The 11444-nt window shown below is 35.8% G+C and overlaps 1 long non-coding RNA gene across 1 annotated transcript; it reads left to right on the top strand.

Annotated features, from left to right (window-relative positions):
• Nucleotides 1–2228: 2228 nt before the first annotated feature.
• Nucleotides 2229–7122, top strand: LOC133236438 (uncharacterized). Its single transcript, XR_009732890.1, has 4 exons — nt 2229–2251; nt 5899–5940; nt 6106–6126; nt 7003–7122. It is a non-coding gene; the product is annotated as an uncharacterized LOC133236438 (long non-coding RNA).
• The last annotated feature ends 4322 nt before the right edge of the window (nt 7123–11444 follow it).

The following is an 11444-nucleotide window of genomic DNA, read 5'->3' on the forward strand; positions in this document are numbered from 1 at the left end:
ATAATAGTTTTGATCTGAATTTCTTTAATAATTAATTATGCTGATCATCTTTTCATGTACTTTTTGGCCATCTTTATGCTTTCTTTGGAGAAATATCTATTTAGATCTTCTGCTTATTTTTTAATTAGGTTGTTTTTTGTTGATATTGAGCTGTGTGTACTAATATTTTGGAGACTAATTCCTTCTTGTCCCCATCTTTTGCAAATATTTTCTCCCATTCTATGGGTTGTATTTTTGTTTTGTTTATGGTTCCCTTTGCTGTGCAAAAGCTTTTAAGTTTATTTTGGTAACATTTATTTTTTTTTTATTCTTAATACTGTATAATGTGGACACAAAAAGTTACTGCCATGATTTATATCAAAGAGTGTTCTGCCTATGATTTTCTCTAAGAGTTTTATAGTATCAGGTATTGCATTTAGGTCTTTAATTCATTTTGAGTTATTTTTGTATATGATGTCAGAGAATGTTATAATTTCATCCTTTTATATGTAGCTGTCCAGTTTTCCAAGCTTATTGAAGAGACTATCTTTTCTCCGTTGTATATTCTTGTCATCTTTGTTATAGATTGACCATAGGTGCATGGGTTTATTTTTGGGCCTTCAATTCTATTCCTTTGATATGTCTGTTTTTGAGCTAGTACTTACTATACCAATCTTCCAATCAAAGAACATGCCATATCTTTCCATCTGTTTGTCATCTTGGATGTCTTTCATTAGAATCATAATTTTCTGCATACAGGTCTTTTGCCTCCTATGTAGGTTTATTCCTAGGTATTTTATTCTTTTTGATGCAATGGTAAATGTGATTGTTTTCTGAAATTATTTTTTTTTGTTAGAGTATAAAAATGCAAGACATTTCTGTCTTTTAATTTTGTATCCTACAACTTTACTAAATTCATTGATGAGCTCTAGTAGTTTTCTGGTAGCATCCCTAGGATTTTCTATGTATAGTATCAGGTCATCTGCAAGGAGTGACAGTTTTACTTCTTCTCTCCTAATTTGGATTCTTTTTACTTCTTCTCTGATTGCCATGGCTATGACTTCCAAAAGTATGCTGAAAAGAAGTGGAGAGGGTGGGCATCCTTGTCTTGTTAAATTGTGTCCATTTTAATCAAAGAGTAAGCAATTTAAGGGTTTCAAATTATTTTTCCTCTTCCTAAAATTGTATTTTCATAATGCTTGAATGTTTTGTTTTCTTTTTTACTCTTCAGAGAAGTATGAACAGGAAAAAGGCAAGTCCCATTTGTGTATTACTCTTTTTAACTACTCAAGTTTCATCTGTTTCTTTGACATTGATTTTCATCTCTCAGTGATTATCTTTGTTAACTCCAGCGTGCATAGAACTTTATGTCATTTTCTCCCACATCGTTACTATTACAACTGAAATTTGCCATCTTCCTATGATATTCAATTTCTTCAGTAATGTTTTCTTTCATTTATTCCGACCTTGCAATTTGTGCACATCTTTCCATTCTGCCAAGGGAGTATTTGTAATAATTTACCTGTAAGTTTTTGCCATTTTAAAACTTTCTGACCTGAAAGTTTTTTCCAAGGTAGTTTCAGGTCATTTCATCTAGAATCCCCTTTCTTTCCAGTTAATACTTCCTTTACCCCTTTCTCATCTGACTCTGTTTAAGGTAAGTTTCTTTGGGGTCTGAGTTAAAATCATACTCACACAAAATACATTTATGTATGTATCAGTTGAGAAAAGGTGGTAAACACAGGCAACCAACACCTAACCTTGCACATTCTACAGGAGTGCAGCATTCTGTACTTCAAACTTTGTGGAGTATATAGAATATAGCTTTCTGAACAGGAGAACTGACCATATATCATTAGCAGTAGCCATAGGACTAATTAAAGATTAAAAACTGAATAATAAAACTCTAAATAGGACAAAAAGTATCTTGGAAAATTGTGCCAGGTAATTACCAGAACCTATTTTTAAAATGCGTCCTCAATTCAGAAAATTTATACATTTCCCTCCTTGTGTTTCATTAAGTATTCTTGTTTTCTCAAAAGTGCACTTTAAGCCAAATTTGTTTGCATTTATCTATGTATTTGTTTGTGTGCACATGTGTGTGCCTGGAGTAAGTTCTTACATTTATATATGTGTGTCAGTGTATCTGTATACCAAATATTTTAATTTAATTTTAAATACATGCTTTTCAATAAATTTGAATTTTCCCCTTTGTACTTTACATGACTGATTTTTCCACTTTATTTTACAGAAGAACTTCAGCACAAGCTTGGTAACATATCTCTGACATCTTTTATTTCTAAAACACTAGAAAATGACTGTATTCCTGATGTTTTTAACATTTCTCATAATTTTACCCATTTGCCATTCCTTACCTTACTCTTCTCCTGCTTGTCTACTCTTCTAACCTGAATTTTTAGTTATGACTTATCTCCTATTTTCTCTCTTCTTTGTGATTTCAAGGCTCACTTATATTCTGATATTATTCAATGATCAAGGATGAAGTTCAGGGTTATTTTTCTAACAACCTTGAATTTATAACTCGTGTTCATAGGCATGAAAGTATATCCCAATTTTTTTAAATTTCTGAGAATAATAATTTTACTTCCCCTTCCTTATCTTTATTGACATATTTATCAATTTGGGGAACTGCAGTTCCTTTTAAATATGTGTAAAGGGTTCTATTTCTTACCAAAAGTCTAATAATAATATATATTTCATTTCTGAATTTTTTAATGTAAATTACACTAGAACCTATTTGTCTTGCAATGTTTCCTAAAGACTTTTTCATAAAAACACCAATATATTAATTAAAAGTTTAATATTTTTTCCTAAACTACATTTTTGAGTAATTTTTTCAGAAGGGTCAGAATTTACAAAAGTATCTCTTTAATGCATATGACAGGCTTCATGTAACGTCTGCTCTAGCTGCTCTTCTGCACAAAAGACTGATATTTTCTCTTTGCTTCTTCATCTCTTTCTAATTAACTCTTTCATGTATGGATGTGTATTTCTATTTTATTCCAAAAAGTTAATTGAGATAAAATGAGCTTCATTTTGGCATAAGTCAAAATAGAAACTCACCAAAAATAGAGGTTAACAACATTGCTGGTTGAAAATACAAATGCAGGCACCTAAGAAGAATGCCTGTATTTTCTCCAAAAGCAATGGTTCTATATTTTCTAATTCACAGCTTATAGATATTTTAGACAACATAGTGATGGTAATTGACAATTTCTTACAAGCAGTATTCAACAAACTTATTAAAGACAACCAATATAATAATAGTATCCCACTAAATATCAAAATAGATATTTTGAAAAGATTCAGTTCAGTTCAGTTGCTCAGTCGTGTCTGACTCTTTGCGACCCCATGGACTGCAGCACCCCAGGCCTCCCTGTCCATCACTGACTCCCAGAGTTTACTCAAACTCATATCCATTGAGTCGGTGATGCCATCCAACCATCTCATCCTCTGTCGTCCCCTTCTCCTCCCTCGTTCAATCTTTCCCAGCATCAGGGTCTTTTCAAATGCGTCAACTCTTTACATCAGGTGGCCAAAGTATTGGATTTTCAGTTTCAGCATCAGTCCTTCCAATGAACACTCAGGACTGATCTCCTTTAGGATGGACTGGTTGGATCTCCTTACAGTCCAGGGGACTCTCAGGAATCTTCTCCAACACCACGATTACTGACACTATTCATGTTGCTGAAATTTTTGCTCAATTTAGCAAATTTATTTCATTTGCTCCATTAACTTTTGACTAATACCACTGGCTACACATCCATGAACATGTGTGTGTGTTGGTTACCATCTTGGTACATCGTGTGCAAATATTTCATTAAACTTAAATTTCACCCCTGTTTATGTACCATGATATTAACATGGATCATACATAACTTATATATACACACATTTATTTTCCTAGAAAACATCCATTAAGTTACCATATCTCTCTAGTGTTTCAAGTGTAGAAGTCATTAATTGATACCTCCATAGTACGACTTTCTATAATGAGGGAAATTCATGTGTAACATATTTCTCAATTTTGAAATTTTTTATGTGAATGGCATAAGAGGTTACAGTATTTCCTTGCAGTATATTCCTTAATCTTTTCCATCTGTAAATAAATATGGTTGAAAAATATTATTAGCGAAAAAGAAAGTTAAATTTTAATGGTTTTAGAAATGTGTTATTAGCAATCTCCTGCTGCTGCTCCTGCTGCTAAGTCTCTTCAGTCGTGTCCTACTCTGTGCGACCCCAAGGACAGCAGCTCACCAGGCTCCCCCATCCCTGGGATTCTCCAGACAAGAACACTGGAGTGGGTTGCCATTTCCTTCTCCAATGCATGAAAGTGAAAAGGAAGTCACTCAGTCGTGTCCGACTCTTCTCAACCCCATGGACTGCAGCCTACCAGGCTCCTCCGTCCATGGGATTTTCCAGGCAAGAATACTGGAGTGGGGTGCCATCACCTTCTCTGAGCAATCTCCTAGGAGTGTTCTAATACATGAATTTCCCTTATTATATAAAGTCTTACTGTAAACACTTAAAAGTATTTGTTTTTTTCCCAAATTATTCCCAAATTCTGCTCACGTGTGTGTGTGCGTGTGCGCCCCCCTCCCCCACACACACACACGAGCAATTAAAGTGGTAATATACCTGGAAGATTCCCTGGAAGAGGACATGGCAACCCACTCCAATATTCTGGTCTGGAGAATCCCATGGACAGAGGAGCCTAGTGGGCTACAGTCCATTGTGTTTCCCAGAAGATGAGAGTGTTTGAAATTTTGGCCCTTGTTCTTTATTCACATCAGGCCCTCCCTCAAATGGAATGAATTTTCAATTTTTTTCTTATATTTTTCATGAAATATGAAGAAGAAAACAGCAAGTCCCATTCATGTATTTCCCTGTGAACCTAATTATACTTTTCTCATACCTTTATCTTCTTACACCATCCTTATCTTATACATTCTTATACCATACAATCTCATACCTTTCTCTTCTCATATCATCTTCCTCAAATCCAATATTTGCATGTTTTTACATAGTTCAGTCTCATTATCCAATCTTTCCAACTGAAATTCTTAATCTTTATTTCTCACTCATTTTCCTCCATCATAACTTCTTGGATTTGTCCTGTCTGTTCAACTGGCACAAACAGATGCTTTCTGCCATGTAAATTTTATTTATCATATGCTTTTGAAGTGGTGGAATGTTCGAGACTCATGTGAAGTTTTTGTCTAACATGTGCCCAGGATATTTGAATTCGGCCTCCCACTACTTGTGTTCATTGCTTCATTTTTCATTTCATGTGATCTAATTAAGATGAGCTTCTTATCAACATGAATTGTAATAAAAATTCACAAAATATAAGGTTATGCTGTGACATCAATTGACAAAAATGTTGCAAATAGTCACCCAGGAATTAAAATCATGTTGTTTTTCAAGGAGCAGTGGTTCAAAATACTCTGATTTAGTGTCTGTCGTGACTATATATAATGGAACTGCAACAAAATGAAAATTGACAATATATATTTGGCAGCACCCAATACCTGGTGGCTCAGACGGTAAAGCGTCTGCCCGCAATGTGGGAGACCTGGGTTCGATTCCTGGGTCGGAAAGATCCCCTGGAGAAGGAAATGGCAATCCACTCCAGCACTGTTGCCTGGAAAATCCCATGGATGGAGGAGCCTGATAGGCTACAGTCCATGGGGTCGCAAAGAGTTGGACACAACTGAGCGACTTCACTAATACACCAATTAGAGCCAGCATGCTGAGTAATTAAAGCCTAAACCAAGTCAAATGGCACTATAAACATGCGGAAAAGTCAACTACCAGAAAAACTGTTCTAAAAAAATTTATCCACTCAGAAAATTCTCTTATTTTATTCCTTTTTCTTTCTTTCTTTCTTTTTTGTAGCACATACTCTGGATAGAAATGAGCATCTTCCAGCCACTGTGGGTGTGTTTATTTTTTGTGCCCAATATTGTCTGTGTGTATGTATTTGTGTATATGTTTTTACCTGCATCCCAATACCTTAAACATTACATTCAGATTTTTCAAAAATTTGTTTTTTTTATGTGTGTTTCCATGGTATTTACATGAGTTTTTCCATTTCATTTTCAGATGATATTTGTGGAAAATCTGGTAAGAAGTCTTTGTTCCTTTAACTCTTTAAGGACTGCTCTTTGGTGTCTATAACAGTTCCCACCTTGTTTTCTCTATGCTCCATTTCTCCATGCTCTTTCTCCTGGATGTTCAATCTTGAATATTAATTTCTCTTATTTATTTCCTCCCATTGTTGTCCCTTTTTGTTCCACCATTTCTCATTTCATCCTTCTTTGTTCTCATGGATTCATACCTTTCTTTCCTATAATAATGGGCTTGTCTGCCTTCCAAATGTAATGCATTATGAATATTTTGAGACAAAGTAATAAGACTAACAGGCCCATAGTTTTCACTCTCTTTACTGGAACTGGTCCATTATGTAGGATCTTTTCATTCATCCAAATTTAAAGGCAATTACTACGCTATTGTCACTGCCTAAGATGAATCTTCCTACCAATCCAGGAGACACAAAAGACGTGGGTTCAATCCCTGGGTCAAGAAGATCCCCTGGAGTAGGATATGGCAACCCACTCTTGTATTCTTGCCTGGAAAATTCCATGGACAGAGGAGCCTGGCAGACTATAGACCCCAAGGTCACAAAGAGTCAGACAAAACTGAGCACACACACACAAAAAAAGACTTTAAGACATGAGAAAATCCCTAACATGAGAAATGAAATTTCTCGGTCTATTGTTCAGTCAAAGACTGTATACATTCTATGTCCAGGGTCCAAAGTGTGCTTGAGTCTCACTCTTTCGCATTATCCATGTGTTCCCAGATAACCACAACCATATTCCAAAAATCTCAACCTTTCCAAAAGAATAAGCAATATGGGGAATTCAAGTTATTGTCTTCCTCTCTTCCTGACATTGTGCCTTCACTATGTTTGAATAATTTTTTTTAAATTTTTTTCAGATAAGTATGAAGAAGAAAAAGGCAAGTCCCATTAGTGTATTGCTCTTTGTACCCACTCAAGTTTCATCTCTTTCTTTGACGTTGGTCTTCAACTGTCCATGATCAGTCTTCTCAACTCTAATGTCATCAAATGTTACATCCTTTTTTAATGGTGTTCTTATTGTAAATGAATTCTGCAGTTTTCAGGTGTTATGCAGTTTCCTCGTTACTATTTTTTTTTTTTGGCTTGTCCTGTCCCTGCAATTTATGCACATACATATTTCCTCTCTACCACAGAAAAGTTTGTTGTAATTTCTAGCACAGTCTTGTAGTTTTAGAATTTCTGATTTGGAAGTTTTTTCCAAGATAACATTTTGTCATTTACTTAAAATCCCTTCCTTGACATTAATGGGTTTTCCTGATGGCTCAAGGGGTAAAGAATTTGCCTGCAATGCAAGAGACACAGGTTCGATTCCTGGGTCAGGAAGATCCCCTGGAGAGGAAGTGGCTGCCCACTCCACTATTCTTGTTGGGAAAATCCCATGGACAGAGGAGCCTGGTGGGTTGTAGTCCACAAGGTCACAAAGAGTCAGACACAACTGAGCATGCATGCACTGACATTAATACTTGATTTTGCTTTCTTTCACGTGACTTAATTGAGGCATAAATTTAAATCACATTTACATAAAATACAACTATATATGATTCAGTTGAGAAAGGGTGGTGAATATAGGCACCAGAGAACCTAGCCCTACACATTCTGCAGGAACACAGCATTCTCAACTTCAATGTTTGTGGACTATATACGGTATTGCTTCCCCAGGCTTCCCAGGTGGCAAAATGGTAAAGAATCTGCCTGCCAATGCAGCCGATTCAAGAGACATGGGTTCAATCCCTGAATGAGATGGACCTCCTGGAATAGGAAATGGCAACCTGTTCCAGTATTCTTGCCTGAAAAGTCCCATGGACAGAGGAGCCTGGTGGGCTACTGTTCTTGGGGTCACAAAGAGTCAGACATGACTGAGTGACTGAGCACACATAGATAGCTTCCCCAGTAGAAGAACTGACCATATACCATCAGCAGTACTCAGAGGACTCTAAATATGAAAAACAGCAATAAAATTCTAAATAAGGACAAAAGGAATCTGGGAATATTGTATTAGGTGATTACCAGAATGTCTACATTTAAAATGTGTCTTCAATTCAGAAAACTTATTCATTTCCTCCTTCGCATTTCATTAAATACTAATCTCCTCAATAGTGCACTTTAAGCCAAATTTGTTTGTATTCATCTGTGTATTTGTGTGTGTGTGTGTGCACGCACGTGTGTGCCTAGTGTCAGTTCTTGTGCTTATGTGTGTGTGTCTGTATGCTGAATGTTTTAATTTCAAATATATGATTTTTAATAAATTTGAATTTTCTTCCTGTGTTTTTCACATGAGATTTACACTTTTTCCATTTTATTTTACAGAAGAACTTCAGCACAAATTTGGTAATACATCCGTAATATCCTTGTATGCCCAAAACACTTGAAAATGAGTACATTACTGATATTTTTAAAATTTCCCACCACCCCTCTGATATGCCATTGATTGCCTCACTTTTCTCTCGCATATCTACTCTTCTAACCTGAATTGCTTGTGACTTCTCCCCTATGTTCTCTTGTTTTGCTTTTTTTTTTCAACAATAGTAATTTTACTTTTTCTTTCTTTTCATTGACACAATTCTAAATTTGAGAAACTGCAAATTCTTTTAACAGCGTGTAGAGGAGTTCTCTATCTTATGGAAATTTCAATGTCTCTACATCTCTTAGTTCTGAATTTTTATGCAGAAAGCATCAGAACTTATTGTTTGCTTTAGGTTTCTTTCTTTAAGTTTCTTAAAGTTTGTTTCATAAAACACCAATATATCCATTTAAAGATTAATATCCTCTTTTTAAATGACATTTTAGTTATTTTTTTATTTAAAAGGAAACAACTTAAGGATATATCTCTTTAATTTATGCAATGGCTTCAGCCTTCATGCAATGGCTGCTACAGCTAGTGTTTTGTACAAAGGGTGTTGTTTTATCTTTGTTTTGTTATATCTTTTTAACTAATTGTTGTCTATAATGAGTCTGCGTTTCCATTTCACTCTGAAAAGGTGATCAAAGTAAGATGTGGGGGTTCTTTGGCATGAGTTAAAACAGAAACTTACCAAAAACAGGTCATAGAATTACCGTTTGAGGAAAATGTGGCTATAGGTGTCTGAGAATCAACCCCTGAATTTTCTATGGAAGCATGCATTTGGTATTCTCTACTTCACTGTGGATGCTTTGTACAACATAGCTATAACATTGAGGGAATTATGTCTTTTATGTAGCAGCCAAAGAACTTATTAAAAGCAACCAGCCGAATACTGGTACCCCAAGAAATGTCCAAAAGATCAAGAATGTTTTTAATAGATCACAGACACAACTAATAGTCGAAAATTTTGCATAAGACGGTGAGTTTACTCCTTTTCTTCTATTAATTTTAACAAATATTCTCAGCTGCCAAACTCTGTTGGTACACACAGGTGTGTGTGTGTTTACCTACATCCTGGTTCCTTTAAGGATGCATATGAAATTTTCACTAACTTTACATTTCCCCTGTTTCTGTCCCATGAATTGACATGGATCTTCCCATTGTATTTTTCAGATGATCTTCAGAAAAAATGTGGTAAATTTCCCTGATAATCTTTATACTCCAATAAACCTCTAAAGGGGGCTCAGCGGTAAAGAATCTACCTGAAATGCAGGAGATCCCTGGATCCCGGTTCGATCCCTGAGTCTGGAAGATCCCCTGGAGGAGGGCATGGCAACCCACTCCAGTTTTCTCGCCTGCAGAATCCCATGGACAGAGGGCCTGGTGGGCTACTGTCCATAGAGTCACAAAGAGTCAGACACAACTGAAGTGACTTAGTACTCACACACACGCAAACCTCTAAAGGATCACTTTCTTTAAGCCTTTCACACTTCCTCTCTTGTTATCTATATGCCAATGTTGGCACCCCCTTATCTTGGATGTCAGCATTTCTCTGCCAATTATTTGTTTATAAAATCACCCATATGAAATTCTCTCCTCTTTACTTCCCCTACAATTAAATCTTGCCCAATCTAATTTTTTGTTCATTTCATATATCATTTCTCTATAAACATAGTCTGCTTCTATTATGCAAAATCTTGCCAGAGTTTCATATGGATTTTTGAGGTGAAGAGAATGAGACTGATGGGGACTTGGTTTTATAATATATATATATATATATATATATATATATATATATATATATATATATAGGCTTCCCTGATGGCTCAGACAGTAAAGAAACAGCCTGAGATGCAGGAGACCTGGGTTTGAACCCTGGTTTGGGAAAGTCCCTGGAGAAGGGAAAGGCTACCCACTCCAGTATTCTTGCCTGGAGAATTCCATGGACAGAGGAGCTTGGCGGGCTACAGTCCAAAGAGTGGGACACAACTGAGAACTAACACACACATGTATATATATTCTGGGAAATGGCTGTTAACTTACTAAATCTCTCGTGTGTTTCTGGTTCAGGAGCCATTGCCATGCAGTTGATACTTCTGTGAACCATATGAGATGATCTATTCTACAAACTTGCTGAGTGACACATTTCCATCCATTTTCCTTTCAAAGACTCTATAAATTCAAATGCAATTCAGTGAATAATTTGGGGCTTTAGGCTCACCTTCCACTGCTCTGATCATCTACTAGCATATTCTCTAGGTACACATATATTTTGGATACTGTTTCCTGAGTTTTAATTATTCCATACCTCAGTAACTGTAATGTCTTTTCATCAGATTATTTGCACACAATTAGGAAAATCTGCAAGTACCTTATGTGCTTGTAGAAGGAGCTTACATATTAAGGGGAGTTCATCTAAAACATATTAGTCTATTTTGAAATTTCATGCAAAGCCATGAGAGACTACAGTTTTAGAAAACTCCTAAGAAATGGTTTATACTCACTACTAAAGCCGTTAAAAGTTCAACATCCTTCTTTTGCTGATAATTCACAATTATATTTTTGTTAAGATTGAATGGAATTAAGAAATTTATCTCTTAAATATAGGGAACAGGCTTCATAGGACTACTGCTACAGATTTAGATAGATGGATGCTTTCACTGAAGGTTTCCTCATGACATCTTAAGTACCTGATTCATGCATAGGGGCAGGACTACAGTGTATTCAGAAGAAAAAAGGAGGTCAATGAATGAGGAATGATTATTATTGTTCAATCCAAAAGGAGCTCTGTTCCTCTTTCTCTCCTTGTGTCATTGCCCATATATTTTTTTTTTTCCATTTTGCACCAAGAGTTGGTGGGAATGGAATACAACATTGCCTCTGGTTGACCAAGTATCCTTTGGAAATCAGTGCTTCCAATTCTCAAAATATTAGTCATTTTGAACCATGGGGTGAACT

Source organism: Bos javanicus, chromosome 23 (genome assembly GCF_032452875.1).
Source record: "Bos javanicus breed banteng chromosome 23, ARS-OSU_banteng_1.0, whole genome shotgun sequence".
NCBI classification, from domain to species: domain Eukaryota; kingdom Metazoa; phylum Chordata; class Mammalia; order Artiodactyla; family Bovidae; genus Bos; species Bos javanicus.